Here is an 18056-nt window from a genome sequence, read left to right on the forward strand (position 1 = left end):
CACTTTCAGAATATTGTTAAACCTTCAAAAAAATCATAGAAATTAAACCGTAGCTCAGATCGAAAAACTTTGTACATGAAAGTTGCTCAGAACGACGAGACGAATCCGAACGCGCGGTCTGTTTACCTGCCAGATGCCTCTAACTACCTGAACATGGAACTTTCCCGCTCCGGTCATCTGTCTGACACAGGTCCGGAACCGGGAAAACATTCCCGGTTGAATTCCCCCTTCACCTATATCGTGTAGCCATACGTTAGGTCACACCCGGCACAGCATATTTCCACGTTATGCTTTGTGATGCTATGTTTGCTTTAAATTTACTGTTTCTTCCCCCTCTTCTCTCCGGTAGACCCCGGGACTGGTGCTGCCCCTATGATCGACTACATCAACGACGACCCTTCTTCCTTTCATCGGAGCTTCCAGGCAAGCCCTCCCCCCTTGATCACCAGATATCACCTATTCTTCTCTATACTGCTTGCATTAGAGTAGTGTAGCATGTTACTGCTTTCCGTTAATCCTATCCTGATGCATAGCCTGTCATTGTTGCCACAGTTGTTACCCTTACCTGCTATCCTACTGCTTAGTATAGGATGCTAGTGTTCCATCAGTGGCCCTACACTCTTGTCCGTCTGCCATGCTATACTACTGGGCCGTGATCACTTCGGGAGGTGATCACGGGTATATACTATATACATTATATACATCACAAATGTGGTGACTAAAGTCGGGTCGGCTCGAGGAGTACCCGCAAGTGATTCTGATGAGGGGGCTGAAAGGACAGGTGGCTCCACCCGGGTAGAGGTGGGCCTGGGTTCCTGACGGCCCCCGACTGTTACTTTGTGGCGGAGCGACAGGGCAGGTTGAGACCACCCAGGAGAGAGGTGGGCCTGGCCCTGGTCGGCGTTCGCGGTTACTTAACACGCTTAAGGAGATCTTGGTATTTGATTTGAGTCTGGCCATTTGGTCTATACGCACTAACCATCTACGCGGGAGTAGTTATGGGTATCCCGACGTCGTGGTATCAGCCGAAGCTCTTTTGACGTCAGCGACTGAGTGGCGCGCGCCGCATTGGACCGTAAGCTCGCGCTTGTATTAAGGGGGCTAGGTCTGCTTCCGGCCGCGTACGCAACGTGCAGGTGTGCATAGGGAGATGGGCCCAGACCCCTGCGCGCATAGGTTTAGACCGGCGTGCTGACCTCTCTGTTGAGCCTAGGTGGGTCTGCGACGTGTTGATCTTATGAGGCCGGGCATGACCCAGAAAAGTGTGTCCGGCCAAATGGGATTGAGCGTGTTGGGTTATGTGGTGCACCCCTGCAGGGAAGTTTATCTATTCGAATAGCCGTGTCCCTCGGTAAAAGGATGACCCGGAGTTGTACCTTGACCTTATGAGAACTAGAACTGGATACTGAATAAAATACACCCTTCCAAGTGCCAGATACAACCCGGTGGTCGCTCCCTAACAGGGCGACGAGGAGGGGATCGCCGGGCAGGATTATACTATGCGATGCTACTCGGAGGACTTCAATCTACTCTCTTCTACTTGCTGCAAGATGGAGGCTGCCAGAAGCGTAGTCTTCGACAGGACTAGCTATCCCCCTTTTAATCTGGCATTCTGCAGTTCAGTCCACTGATATGCCCCTTTACACATATACCCATGCATATGTAGTGTAGCTCCTTGCTTGCGGGTACTTTGGATGAGTACTCACGGTTGCTTTTCTCCCTCTTTTCCCCCTCCTATACCTGATTGTCGCAACCAGATGCTGGAGTCCAGGAGCTAGAGATCCCGAGGATGATTCTACATGGAGTTCGGCTTCGAGGAGTAGTTAGGAGGTCCCAGGCAGGAGGCCTTGTCTTTTCGATCGTTGCTACTTTTGTGCTAGCCTTCTTAAGGCAAACTTGTTTAACTTATGTCTGTACTCAGATATTGTTGCTTCCGCTGACTCGTCTGTGATCGAGCACTTGGATTCGAGCCCTCGAGGCCCCTGGCTTGTATTATGATGCTTGTATGACTTATTTATGATGTAGAGTTGTGTTGTGATATCTTCCCGTGAGTCCCTGATCTTGATCGTACACATTTGCGTGCATGATTAGTGTACGGTCAAATCGGGGGCGTCACAAGTTGGTATCAGAGCCGACTGCCTGTAGGAATCCCCCTTTCCAACTCCTTGGCCGAAGTCGAGTCTAGTCATTGAAAAACTTTTACTAACATGGCTGTGTGGTTTACGGGCCCACCTCGCCATTGGGTGGTAGTAGGATCTTTTATTCCTCGTCTATACTCTGGGACTCTGAGCTCTCTTCTATTCGGGTAAATTGATTTTGCTAAAAACAAAACTAACTTTAGGTTCTCGAAAATACTATCTCTCGGAGAGCCCCTTCAGTCCAGATGATCGCCGACTGCATCAGAAGATTTCGAAGATACTCTCCGATATTCTCTCAAGACCTTGTGCCCGTTGCCTTTGCAATTCCCTACCACCAAAATATCCCTATGGATAAATACTTACACCTGTCATTCTTACTTTTATTCCCAGTCGATCTTGTTAATACAAAATACCCCGAGAATACTTTGTGCCTACTGCCTTGCAGTTCTTTGCCAGCTGAATACCCCTACGAATAAATTCTCGCATTTACCGAGTATCCGCTCATCCACAGTTGATTCAAGTATTTCACAAAAGTGTTCAAAATATCATTCGATTTTCCGAAAATCTTCAGGAGCCTTTTTGCTCTTGAAATTCTTGCTTACTTGCATTATGATTAATCTTAAGTCTCGTAATCTTATCGGCATCTCTTGTCATTATCATTTTGAGTCCGTTGATTCAATTTGTTGCGAATGCTCGCGATCCTCAATCATATCCTAGAATTCATTCTTCCGGCTCAGACGTCATTTTAAACGTGAGTTGGATCTCGACCTATCAAATTGCCATCGATGGTACCCCTAAGCCTACTCAACTTATCCATCCTTGATCAGAGCGTTGCTTCTGACCCCATGATTTGGAAATCATAATTCCTTTGCATTTGAACTTTGAGTTAGTCAGTTGTTTCTATAGTCTAATCTTCTTGCATTCTTCTTCCTCTGGTTGAGTACTGATGCTCACATCAGATCCCTTGTGGACCACCAGACCCTTTTGTCAGATTTTATACAACAATGTCCTCCATATTAAATAAGCTGGTGAGCTTTTCCTCGGCTATATTATACCTTTGGTAAATTGTATCATCTGTTTTGTGAACCATGCTCTACTTTTGAGCTTGTATTATTTACTCCGACGTTTGTGGTATATGTTTCCACGATGCCCCGATGGGTTGAACCTATGCCTTCCTTAATCTGTGTGAACCCGAAAGATTTCGCGGGACATACTTATCTGGTATTGCACCAGGTAAAACTTTCGACAACTAATGTCATTATCAAAATACGAGAGGCGAATGGAAGGTTATGCATTGAAGAAGTGGGAGTCGACCTTGAACCTTTGTGTGCATGCCCATGGACACGATGTAGATCCTATCATGGAAGCTTCTCTTATAATAATTACCCCCTTGTAATAAGTTCATCTAGTATCCGTGGACGTGGTTCCGACCATGTTTCTCCTTGATTCCGTTTCTCGTGCAAGTTTGAGCACTTGTCTTCTGCAGGGCAATACCCTAGTCCAACCTTTACCTTGATCTGTCGTTGAGTATTACCCCCTGGTATCTCGAGATTATCATGGAACTGCATAACTTCTTATGAGTTTTTCATCAAGTGCTACATTCTCACTGATTCCAATTTTCCACGGGCTCTGAGTTATTAGTCACTCGAGAACACCGATAAGCGAATCGATTCCGCACTCTGATTCAATAACTCTAAGTAATTCTTGTTGCTTACGAGTTTAATAATCCTTCAAGTCATTCCTAGCCTTATCGGCTATATCATTATCGTGCAAAAAATTTAACTGTGCTACCGGGTCCTTCCCGGAACACAACTTTCGATGATGAGCTAAGCTTACGTCGATCTTCCTCGTCATATTAGTTCGCCTTGAACAACAAGCTTGATTTCAAGTTTGTGTCGTACCCCTGGTTCCAATAACTTTTCGCTTCATCATTCCTTTGACTTGATGTCATCGCCGATCGATTACCTCTTCATAACTTCTCGCGACAAATGTGTCGTGAACATCATCAACATTCCGAGCTCTTCCAAGATATCTATCGAATTCTGGATGAGAAATACCATCCTTGCCCTCGATGATTTGTTTTATCATCGACCATTTTATTGCCTTCCATTCAACACAAACTTGTTCGTGTTTTGTGTTGTACCTTGATATCCTTGCTATCTAGCTTATGATATGTTCTACCCTGGAGTATTACCATCTTTTATGTCAAGTATGTCGTAAGAATCTCACCACCTCGTATGACATCTTGGTACAGTGATACTTCTCCCCATCACCATTCTTTCTTGGTCCCCGTGTTGTTTCTAAAAGGAATACCGACAAATGGTCTGTGATGTGTAAATTCTAAACTTCTAGAAACCCTATTGCTTTGAAGTTATTGGTCTATAGTTTCATTCTACGTCTATGGCATAATGAATCACCATTCGAACATTGATTGTGCTACCTAGCCCATATTTCGGGTGCACATTTCAACCAATGTTTAACTGTGTATGTTTTCCTCGAGCATACATCATTAAGTCATTCGATCTAGCTAATGTTATCTCCTTGTTCACATAGTGTTGGAAATCCATCTTTTGGAAATCTCAATGGATTGTCGCTGAGTCAATTAGTCACCTCCTCACCTCTCCTTGATGTAATGATGAACCCTTGTTCAGAACTCGCTTCCAGAGTTCATCTCCCGAGAATCTTTGATGTCGTTTTGACAATTTGTGTTGCACCTATCTTCTCAGACATCCTGAGTCTGAGTTATCCTGAAACCAACCAGATCTGAATCTCGGTCAGATATGATGGTTGGAACATATTTCCAAGAGTTATAACATTGGCCTATTTATGACCCGGTAAGGTGATGATACCCAGCACACCTGGCGGGAGGACCTATTGTTATAGTTTTCTTTTTGGCAAGGTTAGTCATTCTTCCGTAAGGAAATTGTAAGACTTATTCTATAAGTTGTTTCCGATGGATCCTTTGTATCCAAAGTCTGACCTTTGCTTGAAGACCATGCCAATGTTATCTCGAAGCATGTCTGTGGTACTCCGATTTTCAATAAGAGCATTTGAAGAACAATGCAAAATTTTCTTTGTCCATTATCCAAACACTGTTGTATGGGTGATGTCATGAAATTTCTCTCACCTTACCTAAAGAGTTTTCTACATTATATCCTGTCCTGGATATCATGCTCTGCTTGTCCTTGGGAAGGATACACCCTTGAAATATGTGTTTAAACACATTTTCCTTTCCATTCTTCTGTTTAATCTGATAATCATATTTTCCTTTCCATTGTTTGGTTTAACCTTTCTGGTGATCTATATGATCTAAGCAGTAATATTCTCCTGCTTATGTAAACACCTCGGTGTACAATTCTGTCAGCAAGACCCTGTTACTATTGTTGATGACATCCCGGTAGCCACCGATGGACAAGAACTTTGCCTTATGGTCCGCCTCGTTTCAACGAGCAGGAAAATGGTTCTCTTCGTCCCTCGCCCTTGGTACCAACGATGTTGCTGACATATAACTGACAGGCTACCCTCTGACATGCCTTTCTATCATGATCATGCAAGATGTCACCGCCCTTCCTACTTTTAACCCACATGGTGGGCCCATAACCCACAGTTCCACAGGATCGAAACCTGACTCTCCTGTGCACCCCCTGTTCCCAAATTTATTCATCGCGCGTGGCCTCGTATGTAATTCACGGACCACCGTCCTACTGATCTATACTGGCATCAGACATAATACTTATTCCGATTGCTTTGAACCCCTTTCACACTTTGTTTCAGGCTTCGAACGATTGCCTACCCGTTTGAAACTTCTCATGGTACTTTCTTACTTGCTCTCGGCTTTTCTTAAGGTTTAGTTCGAGAGATACTTTCCGCCACTTTCCCCGATGATGTTGACCAGATAGTAAACCCTGCAGAAGTCCGTTCTTCCAGAATACCCCTTTATTCTTTCGTAAGTATGATGGAGTTCCTGGAGAAAGGATGCCGAGTTCATCATGATGACTTGAAGCAGCGGAATGAAGACATCAACGTAATGGATCGTCCTGTTCGGGAAGAGCTGCCAAGAACAAGAAGACTCGCTAGAATTTCGTAACCATAACTTTCCCCCTTACTCCCCTTCTTAAAATCTCGGGACGAGATTTCTTGTAGTGGAGGAGAATTGTGACGCCCGGATAATTAGACTACGGTAATTCCTTGCTAATGATGCCACGTCACCTCTGTCACTGTAGTTAATCTCGGGTTAGTTCAAAACCGATTCAAATTTAAAATTGAATTAAAGTCAAACGGTAAAGATTTTCTAATATTAAAACTAAAATGTTGGGGTGTTGCCAAATAATGCATAGGTAATTATTGTGGAGAAACAACATTTTTATAAAAAGTTTAAATGCACTTAAATGATTAAAACAGTAGGTAAAACTATTAAATAAATGCCTTTGATATTTTATAAAATCATAAACTATTTTATCTTGAGGTAAAACTTTTTAGGGTAGTGGGTTGTTTTGAAACACTAATTTGGAGCCATTGTCATATTTTACTAAACTAAGAATAAAGTGTAACTAAAATAAAACAGAAAAGGAAAAAGAATAAAAGAAAAGAAAACCAGAAAAACAAAATAAAAGGAAATAAAAGCCCCCTTGGCCAACCGGGCCAGACGGCCCAGCCGGCCAGCCCACCCCGGCCCAGCCGGCCACCCATCTCTCTCTGGCCTGCTAAGGCCGCCGCCCCCACCCGCTAAACCTAACTTCCCCCACTTCTCCCACTTCCTCAATCCCCTTCTTCCCCTCCCGATCAGGAAGCCCCGTCGGCCTCGTCCCGACCACGCCGCCTCTCCCCGGCGACCGCGCCGCCCCACTCCTCGACACCGGCGCCCGCCCCTTCAACCCTCCCTCCTGCGTGGATCTGGTCGGGGGCAATCGACGCCCCCGACGCCCTGCGCCCGCGCCGATGCCGTACCCCGTCGTCACCGTCCCCACCCGTCGACGGCGTTCGCCTCCTCGACACCTTCCCCGACGGACTCTCCCGCGCTTCGCCGACGAACCCCTGCACCGGGGGTATGACCCCATCTCCCCCTGCCCCTTCCCCTACTCCGGTCGCTCCTTCACCGCGCTCACCACGTCGCCCCGCCGTTCACCGTCCGATGCTGCGCGCCGCGTCCGACTACGCATCATTGCGGCCAGCAACTGCTGCTGCCCGGCCCCGCCGCTCCCTGCTTGCGTGCCCCACGCCCAGCCCTGCATCCGCACGCCCATGGTGCCGCCCGCCGGAGCCCCGCCTCCGCCCACTGTTGCTTCGGCGACTTCCGCAGCCTGCCGTTTCCACCATTCCCTCGCGCGTGCGCCAGCGTCACTCTCGTGCTCCCAGCACTGGCGCCGGGCCGCGTCCTGCTCCCCCTCCCCGGCGCTCTGCGCGTTGGCCGCTGGCGCTCCTCTGGAGCGGTTGGGCGTGCCTTGCCTTGCCTTGCCGTGGCCGGCTCGGCCACTGCGAATGGCCCCCTGGCTTAATTAGGGGCTAATTAACCCCCACGCCCTTTTCCAAATAAAGAAATAATGAAATTAATTATTTAATTAATTAACCAATTAATTAGCTTAATTAACTTTGTTTAGTTTACCTAATTAACTTGATTAGTTAATTAAAACTGTTAGTTAGTTACTAGTAAATGACAGACGGGCCCCACTGCCCGGTATGACCAGTCAACGGTCAGTGTTGACCGCTGACGTCACGATGAGGTCATGCTGGTGTAATAACTTTGTTTTAGAATTAATATTACTTTCAGAATATTGTTAAACCTTCAAAAAATCATAGAAATTAAACCGTAGCTCAGATCGAAAAACTTTATACATGAAAGTTGCTCAGAACGACGAGACGAATCCGAACACGCGGTCTGTTTACCTGCCAGATGCCTCTAACTACCTGAACATGGAACTTTCCCCCTCCGGTCATCTGTCTGACACAGGTCCGGAACCGGGAAAACATTCCCGGTTGAATTCCCCCTTCAGCTATATCGTGTAGCCATACGTTAGGTCACACCCGGCACAGCATATTGCCACGTTATGCTTTGTGATGCTATGTTTGCTTTAAATTTACTGTTTCTTCCCCCTCTTCTCTCCGGTAGACCCCGGGACTGGTGCTGCCCCTGTGATCGACTACGTCAACGACGACCCTTCTTCCTTTCATCGGAGCTTCCAGGCAAGCCCCCCCCCCTTGATCACCAGATATCACCTATTCTTCTCTATACTGCTTGCATTAGAGTAGTGTAGCATGTTACTGCTTTCCGTTAATCCTATCCTGATGCATAGCCTGTCATTGTTGCTACTGTTGTTACCCTTACCTGCTATCCTACTGCTTAGTATAGGATGCTAGTGTTCCATCAGTGGCCCTACACTCTTGTCCGTCTGCCATGCTATACTACTGGGCCGTGATCACTTCGGGAGGTGATCACGGGTATATACTATATACATTATATACATGACACATGTGGTGACTAAAGTCGGGTCGGCTCGAGGAGTACCCGCAAGTGATTCTGATGAGGGGGCTGAAAGGACAGGTGGCTCCACCCGGGTAGAGGTCGGCCTGGGTTCCTGACGGCCCCCGACTGTTACTTTGTGGCGGAGCGACAGGGCAGGTTGAGACCACCCAGGAGAGAGGTGGGCCTGGCCCTGGTCGGCGTTCGCGGTTACTTAACACGCTTAACGAGATCTTGGTATTTGATCTGAGTCTGGCCATTTGGTCTATACGCACTAACCATCTACGCGGGAGTAGTTATGGGTATCCCGACATCGTGGTATCAGCCGAAGCTCTTTTGACGTCAGCGACTGAGTGGCGCGCGCCGCATTGGACCGTAAGCTCGCGCTTGTATTAAGGGGGCTAGGTCTGCTTCCGGCCGCGTACGCAACGTGCAGGTGTGCATAGGGCGATGGGCCCAGACCCCTGCGCGCATAGGTTTAGACAGGCGTGCTGACCTCTCTGTTGAGCCTAGGTGGGGCTGCGACGTGTTGATCTTATGAGGCCGGGCATGACCCAGAAAAGTGTGTCCGGCCAAATGGGATCGAGCGTGTTGGGTTATGTGGTGCACCCCTGCAGGGAAGTTTATCTATTCGAATAGCCGTGTCCCTCGGTAAAAGGATGACCCGGAGTTGTACCTTGACCTTATGAGAACTAGAACTGGATACTGAATAAAATACACCCTTCCAAGTGCCAGATACAACCCGGTGGTCGCTCCCTAACAGGGCGACGAGGAGGGGATCGCCGGGCAGGATTATACTATGCGATGCTACTCGGAGGACTTCAATCTACTCTCTTCTACTTGCTGCAAGATGGAGGCTGCCAGAAGCGTAGTCTTCGACAGGACTAGCTATCCCACTTTTAATCTGGTATTCTGCAGTTCAGTCCACTGATATGCTCCTTTACACATATACCCATGCATATGTAGTGTAGCTCCTTGCTTGCGGGTACTTTGGATGAGTACCCACGGTTGCTTTTCACCCTCTTTTCCCCCTCCTATACCTGATTGTCGCAACCAGATGCTGGAGTCCAGGAGCTAGAGATCCCGAGGATGATTCTACATGGAGTTCGGCTTCGAGGAGTAGTTAGGAGGTCCCAGGCAGGAGGCCTTGTCTTTTCGACCGTTGCTACTTTTGTGCTAGCCTTCTTAAGGAAAACTTGTTTAACTTATGTCTGTACTCAGATATTGTTGCTTCCGCTGACTCGTCTGTGATCGAGCACTTGTATTCGAGCCCTCGAGGCCCCTGGCTTGTATTATGATGCTTGTATGACTTATTTATGATGTAGAGTTGTGTTGTGATATCTTCCCATGAGTCCCTGATCTTGATCCTATACATTTGCGTGCATGATTAGTGTACGGTCAAATCGGGGGCGTCACAGGTGGAGGCGGCCGGCCTAGGAGGAGGGCGCGCCAATGGGGGAGTCCTACTCCCACCGGGAGTAGGACTCCTCCTTTCCTTGTTGGAGTAGGAGAAGGGAAGGGAGAAGGAGGAGGAAGGAAGGGCCCCCCCCCTCCCTAGTCCAATTCGGACTAGTCCATGGGGAGGGGTGCGGCCACCCTTTGGGGCCTTTCTCTCCTTTCCCGTATCGCCCATTAAGGCCCAATACGAATTCCCGTAACTCTCCGGTACTCCAAAAAATACCCGAATCACTCGGAACCTTTCCGATGTACGAATATAGTCGTCCAATATATCGATCTTTACGTCTCGACCATTTCGAGACTCCTCGTCATGTCCCCGATCTCATCCGGGACTCCGAACTCCTTCGGTACATCAAAACTCATAAACTCATAATAAAACTGTCATCGTAACGTTAAGCGTGCGGACCCAACGGGTTCGAGAACTATGTAGACATGACCGAGACACGTCTCCGGTCAATAACCAATAGAGGGACATGGATGCGCATATTGGCTCCCACATATTCTACGAAGATATTTATCGGTCAAACCGCATAACAACATACGTTGTTCCCTTTGTCATCGGTATGTTACTTGCCCGAGATTCGATCATCGGTATCTTAATACCTAGTTCAATCTCGTTACCGGCAAGTCTCTTGACTCGTTCCGTAATACATCATCTCGCAACAAACTCATTAGTTGCAATGCTTGCAAGGCTTAAGTGATGTGCATTACCGAGAGGGCCCAGAGATACCTCTCCGACAATCGGAGTGACAAATCCTAATCTCGAAATACGCCAACCCAACATGTACCTTCGGAGACACCTGTAGAGCACCTTTATAATCACCCAGTTACGTTGTGACGTTTGGTAGCACACAAAGTGTTCCTCCGGTAAACGGGAGTTGCATAATCTCATAGTTATAGGAACATCTATAAGTCATGAAGAAAGCAATATTAACATACTAAACGATCGACTGCTAAGCTAACGAAATGGGTCAAGTCAATCACATCATTCTCCTAATGATATGATCCCGTTAATCAAATGACAACTCATGTCTATGGCTAGGAAACATAACCATCTTTGATCAACGAGCTAGTCAAGTAGAGGAATACTAGTGACACTCTGTTTGTCTATGTATTCACACATGTATCATGTTTCCGGTTAATACAATTCTAGCATGAATAATAAACATTTATCATGATATAAGGAAATAAATAATAAATTTATTATTGCCTCTAGGGCATATTTCCTTCAGTCTCCCACTTGCACTGGAGTCAATAATCTAGATCACATCGCCATGTGATTTAACATCAATAGTTCACATCACCATGTGATTAACACCCATAGTTCACATCGTCATGTGACCAACACCCAAAGGGTTTACTAGAGTCCATAATCTAGTTCACATCGCTATGTGATTAACACCCAAAGAGTACTAAGGTGTGATCATGTTTTGCTTGTGAGTTAATTTTAGTCAACGGGTCTGTCACATTCAGATCCGTAAGTATTTTGCAAATTTATATGTCTACAATGCTCTGCACAAAGCTACTCTAGCTAATTGCTCCCACTTTCAATATGTATCTAGACCGAGACTTAGAGTCATCTAGATTAGTGTAAAAACTTGCATCGACGTAACCCTTTACGACGAACCTTTTGTCTCTTCCATAATCGAGAAACATATCCTTATTCCACTAAGGATAATTTTGACCGCTGTCCAGTGATCTACTCCTAGATCACTATTGTACTCCCTTGCCAAAATCAGTGTAGGGTATACAATAGATTTGGTACACAGCATGGCATACTTTATAGAACCTATGGCCAAGGCATAGGGAATGACTTTCATTCTCTTTCTATCTTCTGCCGTGGTCGGGCTTTGAGTCTTACTCAATTTCACACCTTGTAACACAGGCAAGAACTCTTTCTTTGACTGTTCCATTTTGAACTACTTCAAAATCTTGTCAAGGTATGTACTCATTGAAAAACTTATCAAGCGTCTTGATCTATCTCTATAGATCTTGATGCTCAATATGTAAGCAGCTTCAGCGAGGTCTTTCTTTAAAAAACTCCTTTCAAACACTCCTTTATGCTTTGCAGAATAATTCTACATTATTTCCAATCAACAATATGTCATTCACATATACTTATCAGAAATGCTGTAGTGCTCCCACTCACTTTCTTGTAAATACAGGGTTCACCTCGAGTCTGTATAAAACTATATCCTTTGATCAACTTATCAAAGCGTATATTCCAACTCCGAGATGCTTGCACCAGTCCATAGATGGATCGCTGGAGCTTGCATATTTTGTTAGCACCTTTAGGATTGACAAAACCTTCTGGTTGCATCATATACAACTCTTCTTTAATAAATCCATTAAGGAATGCAGTTTTGTTTATCCGTTTGCCAGATTTCATAAAATGCGGCAATTGCTAACATGATTCGGACAGACTTAAGCATAGATACAAGTGAGAAACTCTCATCGTAGTCAACACCTTGAACTTGTCGAAAACCTTTTGCGACAATTCTAACTTTGTAGATAGTAACACTACTATCAGTGTCCGTCTTCCTCTTGAAGATCCATTTAATCTCAATGGCTCGCCGATCATTGGGCAAGTCTATCAAAGTCCATACTTTGTTCTCATACATGGATATCATCTCAGATTTCATGGCCTCAAGCCATTTCGCGGAATTTGGGCTCATCATCGCTTCCTCATAGTTCGTAGGTTCGTCATGGTCAAGTAACATGACCTCCAGAACAGGATTATCGTACCACTCTGGTGCGGATCTCACTCTGGTTTACCTACGAGGTTCGGTACTAACTTGATTTTAAGTTACATGATCATCATCATTAGCTTCCTCACTAATTGGTGTAGTAGTCACAAGAACAGATTTCTGTGATGAACTACTTTCCAATAAGGGAGCAGGTACAGTTACCTCATCAAGTTCTACTTTCCTCCCACTCACTTCTTTCGAGAGAAACTCCTTCTCTAGAAAGGATCCATTCTCAGCAACGAATATCTTGCCTTCGGATCTATGATAGAAGGTGTACCCAACATTTTCTTTTGGGTATCCTATGAAGACGCACTTCTCCGATTTGGGTTTGAGCTTATCAGGTTGAAACTTTTTCACATAAGCATTGCAACCTCAAACTTTAAGAAACGACAACTTTGGTTTCTTGCCAAACCACAGTTCATATGGTGTCGTCTCAACGGATTTAGATGGTGCCGTTTTAACGTGAATGCAGCTGTCTCTAATGCATAACCCCAAAACGATAGTGGTAGATCGGTAAGAGACATCATATATCGCACCATATCTAATAAAGTACGGTTACGATGTTTGGACACACCATTACACCGTGGTGTTCCAGGTGGCGTGAGTAGTGAAACTTTTTCATATTGTTTTAACTAAAGGCCAAACTCATAACTCAAATACTCTTCTCCACGATCAGATCGTAGAAACTTTATTTTCTTGTTACGATGATTTTCCGCTTCACTCTAAAATTATATGAACTTTTCAAATGTTTCAGACTTCTGTTTCATTAAGTAGATATACCCATATCTGCTCAAATCATCTGTGAAGGTCAGGAAATAATGATACCTGCTACGACCCTCAATATTCATCGGACCACATACATCTGTATGTATGATTTCCAACAAATCTGTTGCTCTCTCCATAGTTCCGGAGAACGGCGTTTTAGTCATCTTGCCCATGAGGCATGGTTCGCAAGCATCAAGTGATTCATAATCAAGTGATTCCAAAATCCCATCAGTATGGAGTTTCTTCATGCGCTTTACACCAATATGACCTAAACGGCAGTGCCACAAATAAGTTGCACTATCATTATTAACTTTGCATCTTTTGGGTTCATTATTATGAATATGTGTACCACTACGATCGAGATCCAACAAACCATTTTATTGGGGGTATGACCATAGAAGGTTTTATTCATGTAAACAGAACAACAATTATTCTCTAATTTAAATGAATAACCATATTGCAACAAACATGATGAAATCATATTCATGCTCAACGCAAACACCAAATAACACTTATTTAGTTTCAACACTAATCCCAAAAGTATAGGGAGTGTGCGATGATGATCATATCAATCTTGGAACTACTTCCAACACACATCGTCACCTTGCCTTTTACTAGTCTCTGTTTTATTCTGCAACTCCCGTTTCGAGTTACTACTCTTAGCAACTGAACCAGTATCAAATACCGAGGGGTTGCTATAAACACTAGTAAAGTACACATCAATAACATGTATATCCAATATACCTTTGTTCACTTTGCCATCCTTCTTATCCACCAAATAGTTGGGGTAGTTCCGCTTCCAGTGACCAGTTCCTTTGCAGTAGAAGCACTTAGTCTCAGTCTTAGGACCAGACTTAGGCTTCTTCACTTGAGCAGCAACTTGCTTGCCATTCTTCTTGAAGTTCCCCTTCTTCCCTTTGCCCTTTTCTTGAAACTAGTGGTCTCGTCAACCATCAACACTTGATGATTTTCTTGATTTCTACCTTCGTCGATTTCAGCATCACGAAGAGCTCAGGAATTACTTTCGTCATCCCTTGCATACTATAGTTCATCACGAAGTTCTACTAACTTGGTGATGGTGACTAGAGAATTCTGTCAATCACTATTTTATCTGGAAGATTAACTCCCACTTGATTCAAGCGATTGTAGTACCCAGAGAATCTGAGCACATGCTCACTACTTGAGCTATTCTCCTCCATCTTTTAGCTATAGAACTTGTTGGAGACTTCATATCTCTCAACTCGGGTATTTTCTTGAAATATTAACTTCAACTCCTGGAACATCTCATATGGTCCATGACGTTCAAAACGTCTTTGAAGTCCCGATTCTAAGCCGTTAAGCATGGTGCGCTAAACTATCAAGTAGTCATCATATTGAGCTAGCCAAACGTTCATAACGTCTGCATCTGCTCCTGTAATAGGTTTGTCACCTAGCGGTGCATCAAGGACATAATTCTTCTGTGCAGCAGTGAGGATAATCCTCAAATCACGGATCCAATCCGCATCTTTGCTACTAACATCTTTCAACATAATTTTTCTCTAGGAACATATCAAAAATAAACACAGGGAAGCAACAACGCGACCTATTGATCTACAACATAACTTGCAAAATACTATCAGGACTAAGTTCATGATAAATTTAAGTTCAATTAATCATATTACTTAAGAACTCCAACTTAGATAGACATCCCTCTAATCCTCTAAGTGATCGCGTGATCCATATCAACTAAACCATAACCGATCATCACGTGAAATGGAGTAGCTTTCAATGGTGAACATCACTATGTTGATCGTATCTACTATATGATTCACGCTCGACCTTTCGGTCTCAGTGTTCCAAGGCCATATCTTTTATATGCTAGGCTCGTCAAGTTTAACCTGAGTATTCCGCGTGTGCAACTGTTTTGCACCCGTTGTATTTGAATGTAGAACCTATCACACCCGATCATCACATGATGTCTCAGCACGAAGAACTTTCACAACGGTGCATACTCAGGGAGAACACTTATACTTTGATAATTTAGTGAGGGATCATCTTATAATGCTACCGTCAATCAAAGCAAGATAAGATGCATAAAAGATAAACATCACATGCAATCAATATAAGTGATATGATATGACCATCATCATCTTGTGCTTGTGATCTCCATCTCCGAAGCACCGTCATGATCACCATCGTCACCGGCGCGACACCTTGATCTCCATCGTAGCATCGTTGTCGTCTCGCCAATCTTATGCTTCTACGACTATCGCTACCGCTTAGTGATGAAGTAAAGCATTACAGGGCGATTGCATTGCATACAATAAAGCGACAACCATATGGCTCCTGCCAGTTGCCGATAACTCGGTTACAAAACATGATCATCTCATACAATAAATTAAGCATCATGCTTTGACCATATCACATCACAATCATGCCCTGCAAAAACAAGTTAGACGTCCTCTACTTTGTTGTTGCAAGTTTTACGTGGCTGCTACGGGCTTAGCAAGAACCGTTCTTACCTACGCATCAAAACCACAACAATAGTTTGTCAAGTTGGTGTTGTTTTAACCTTCGCAAGGACCGGGCGTAGCCACACTCGGTTCAACTAAAGTTGGAAAAACTGACACCCGCCAGCCACCTATGTGCAAAGCACGTCGGTAGAACCAGTCTCGCGTAAGCGTACGCGTAATGTCATCCAGGCCGCTTCATCCAACAATTCCGCCGAACCAAAGTATGACATGCTGGTAAGCAGTATGACTTATATCGCCCACAACTCACTTGTGTTCTACTCGTGCATATGACATCTACGCATAAAACCTGGCTCGGATGCCAAACGTAGTAATTTCAAAAATTTCCTACGCACACGCAAGATCATGGTGATGCATAGCAACGAGAGGGGAGAGTGTTGTCCATGTACCCTCGTAGACCGAAAGCGGAAGCGTTAACACAACGCGATTGATGTAGTCGTACGTCTTCACGATTCGACCGATCAAGTACCGAACGCACGGCACCTCCGAGTTCAGCACACGTTCAGCTCGATGACGTCCCTCAAACTCCGATCTAGCCGAGTGTTGAGGGAGAGTTTCATCAGCACGACGGCGTGGTGACGATGATGATGTTCTACCGACGCAGGGCTTCGCCTAAGCACCGCTACGATATTATCGAGGTGTAATATGGTGGAGGGGGGCACCGCACACGGCTAAGAGATCAATGATCAATTGTTGTGTCTATGGGGTGCCCCCCTGCCCCCGTATATAAAGGAGCAAGGGGGGAGGCGGCCGGCCTAGGAGGAGGGCGCGCCAATGGGGGAGTCCTACTCCCACCGGGAGTAGGACTCCTCCTTTCCTTGTTGGAGTAGGAGAAGGGAAGGGAGAAGGAGAAGGAAGGAAGGGGGCGCCCCCCCTCCCTAGTCCAATTCGGACTAGTCCATGGGGAGGGGTGCGGCCAGCCTTTGGGGCCTTTCTCTCCTTTCCCGTATGGCCCATTAATTCCCAATACGAATTCCCGTAACTCTCCGGTACTCCGAAAAATACACGAATCACTCGGAACCTTTCCGATGTCCGAATATAGTCGTCCAATATATCGATCTTTACGTCTCGACCATTTCGAGACTCCTCGTCATGTCCCCGATCTCCTCCGGGACTCCGAACTCCTTCGGTACCTCAAAACTCATAAACTCATAATAAAACTGTCATCGTAACGTTAAGCGTGCGGACCCAACGGGTTCGAGAACTATGTAGACATGACCGAGACACGTCTCCGGTCAATAACCAATAGCGGGACCTGGATGCGCATATTGGCTCCCACATATTCTACGAAGATCTTTATCGGTCAAACCGCACAACAACATACGTTGTTCCCTTTGTCATCGGTATGTTACTTGCCCGAGATTCGATCGTCGGTATCTTAATACCTAGTTCAATCTCGTTACCGGCAAGTCTCTTGACTCGTTCCGTAATACATCATCTCGCAACAAACTCATTAGTTGCAATGCTTGCAAGGCTTAAGTGATGTGCATTACCGAGAGGGCCCAGAGATACCTCTCCGACAATCGGTGTGACAAATCCTAATCTCGAAATACGCCAACCCAACATGTACCTTCGGAGACACCTGTAGAGCACCTTTATAATCACCCAGTTACGTTGTGACGTTTGGTAGCACACAAAGTGTTCCTCCGGTAAACGGGAGTTGCATAATCTCATAGTTATAGGAACATGTATAAGTCATGAAGAAAGCAATATTAACATACTAAACGATCGACTGCTAAGCTAACGGAATGGGTCAAGTCAATCACATCATTCTCCTAATGATATGATCCCGTTAATCAAATGACAACTCATGTCTATGGCTAGGAAACATAACCATCTTTGATCAACGAGCTAGTCAAGTAGAGGCATACTAGTGACACTCTGTTTGTCTATGTATTCACACATGTATCATGTTTCCGGTTAATACAATTCTAGCATGAATAATAAACATTTATCATGATATAAGGAAATAAATAATAAC

The sequence above is a fragment of the Aegilops tauschii genome, chromosome 5 (assembly GCF_002575655.3).
Source record: "Aegilops tauschii subsp. strangulata cultivar AL8/78 chromosome 5, Aet v6.0, whole genome shotgun sequence".
NCBI classification, from domain to species: Eukaryota; Viridiplantae; Streptophyta; class Magnoliopsida; order Poales; family Poaceae; genus Aegilops; species Aegilops tauschii.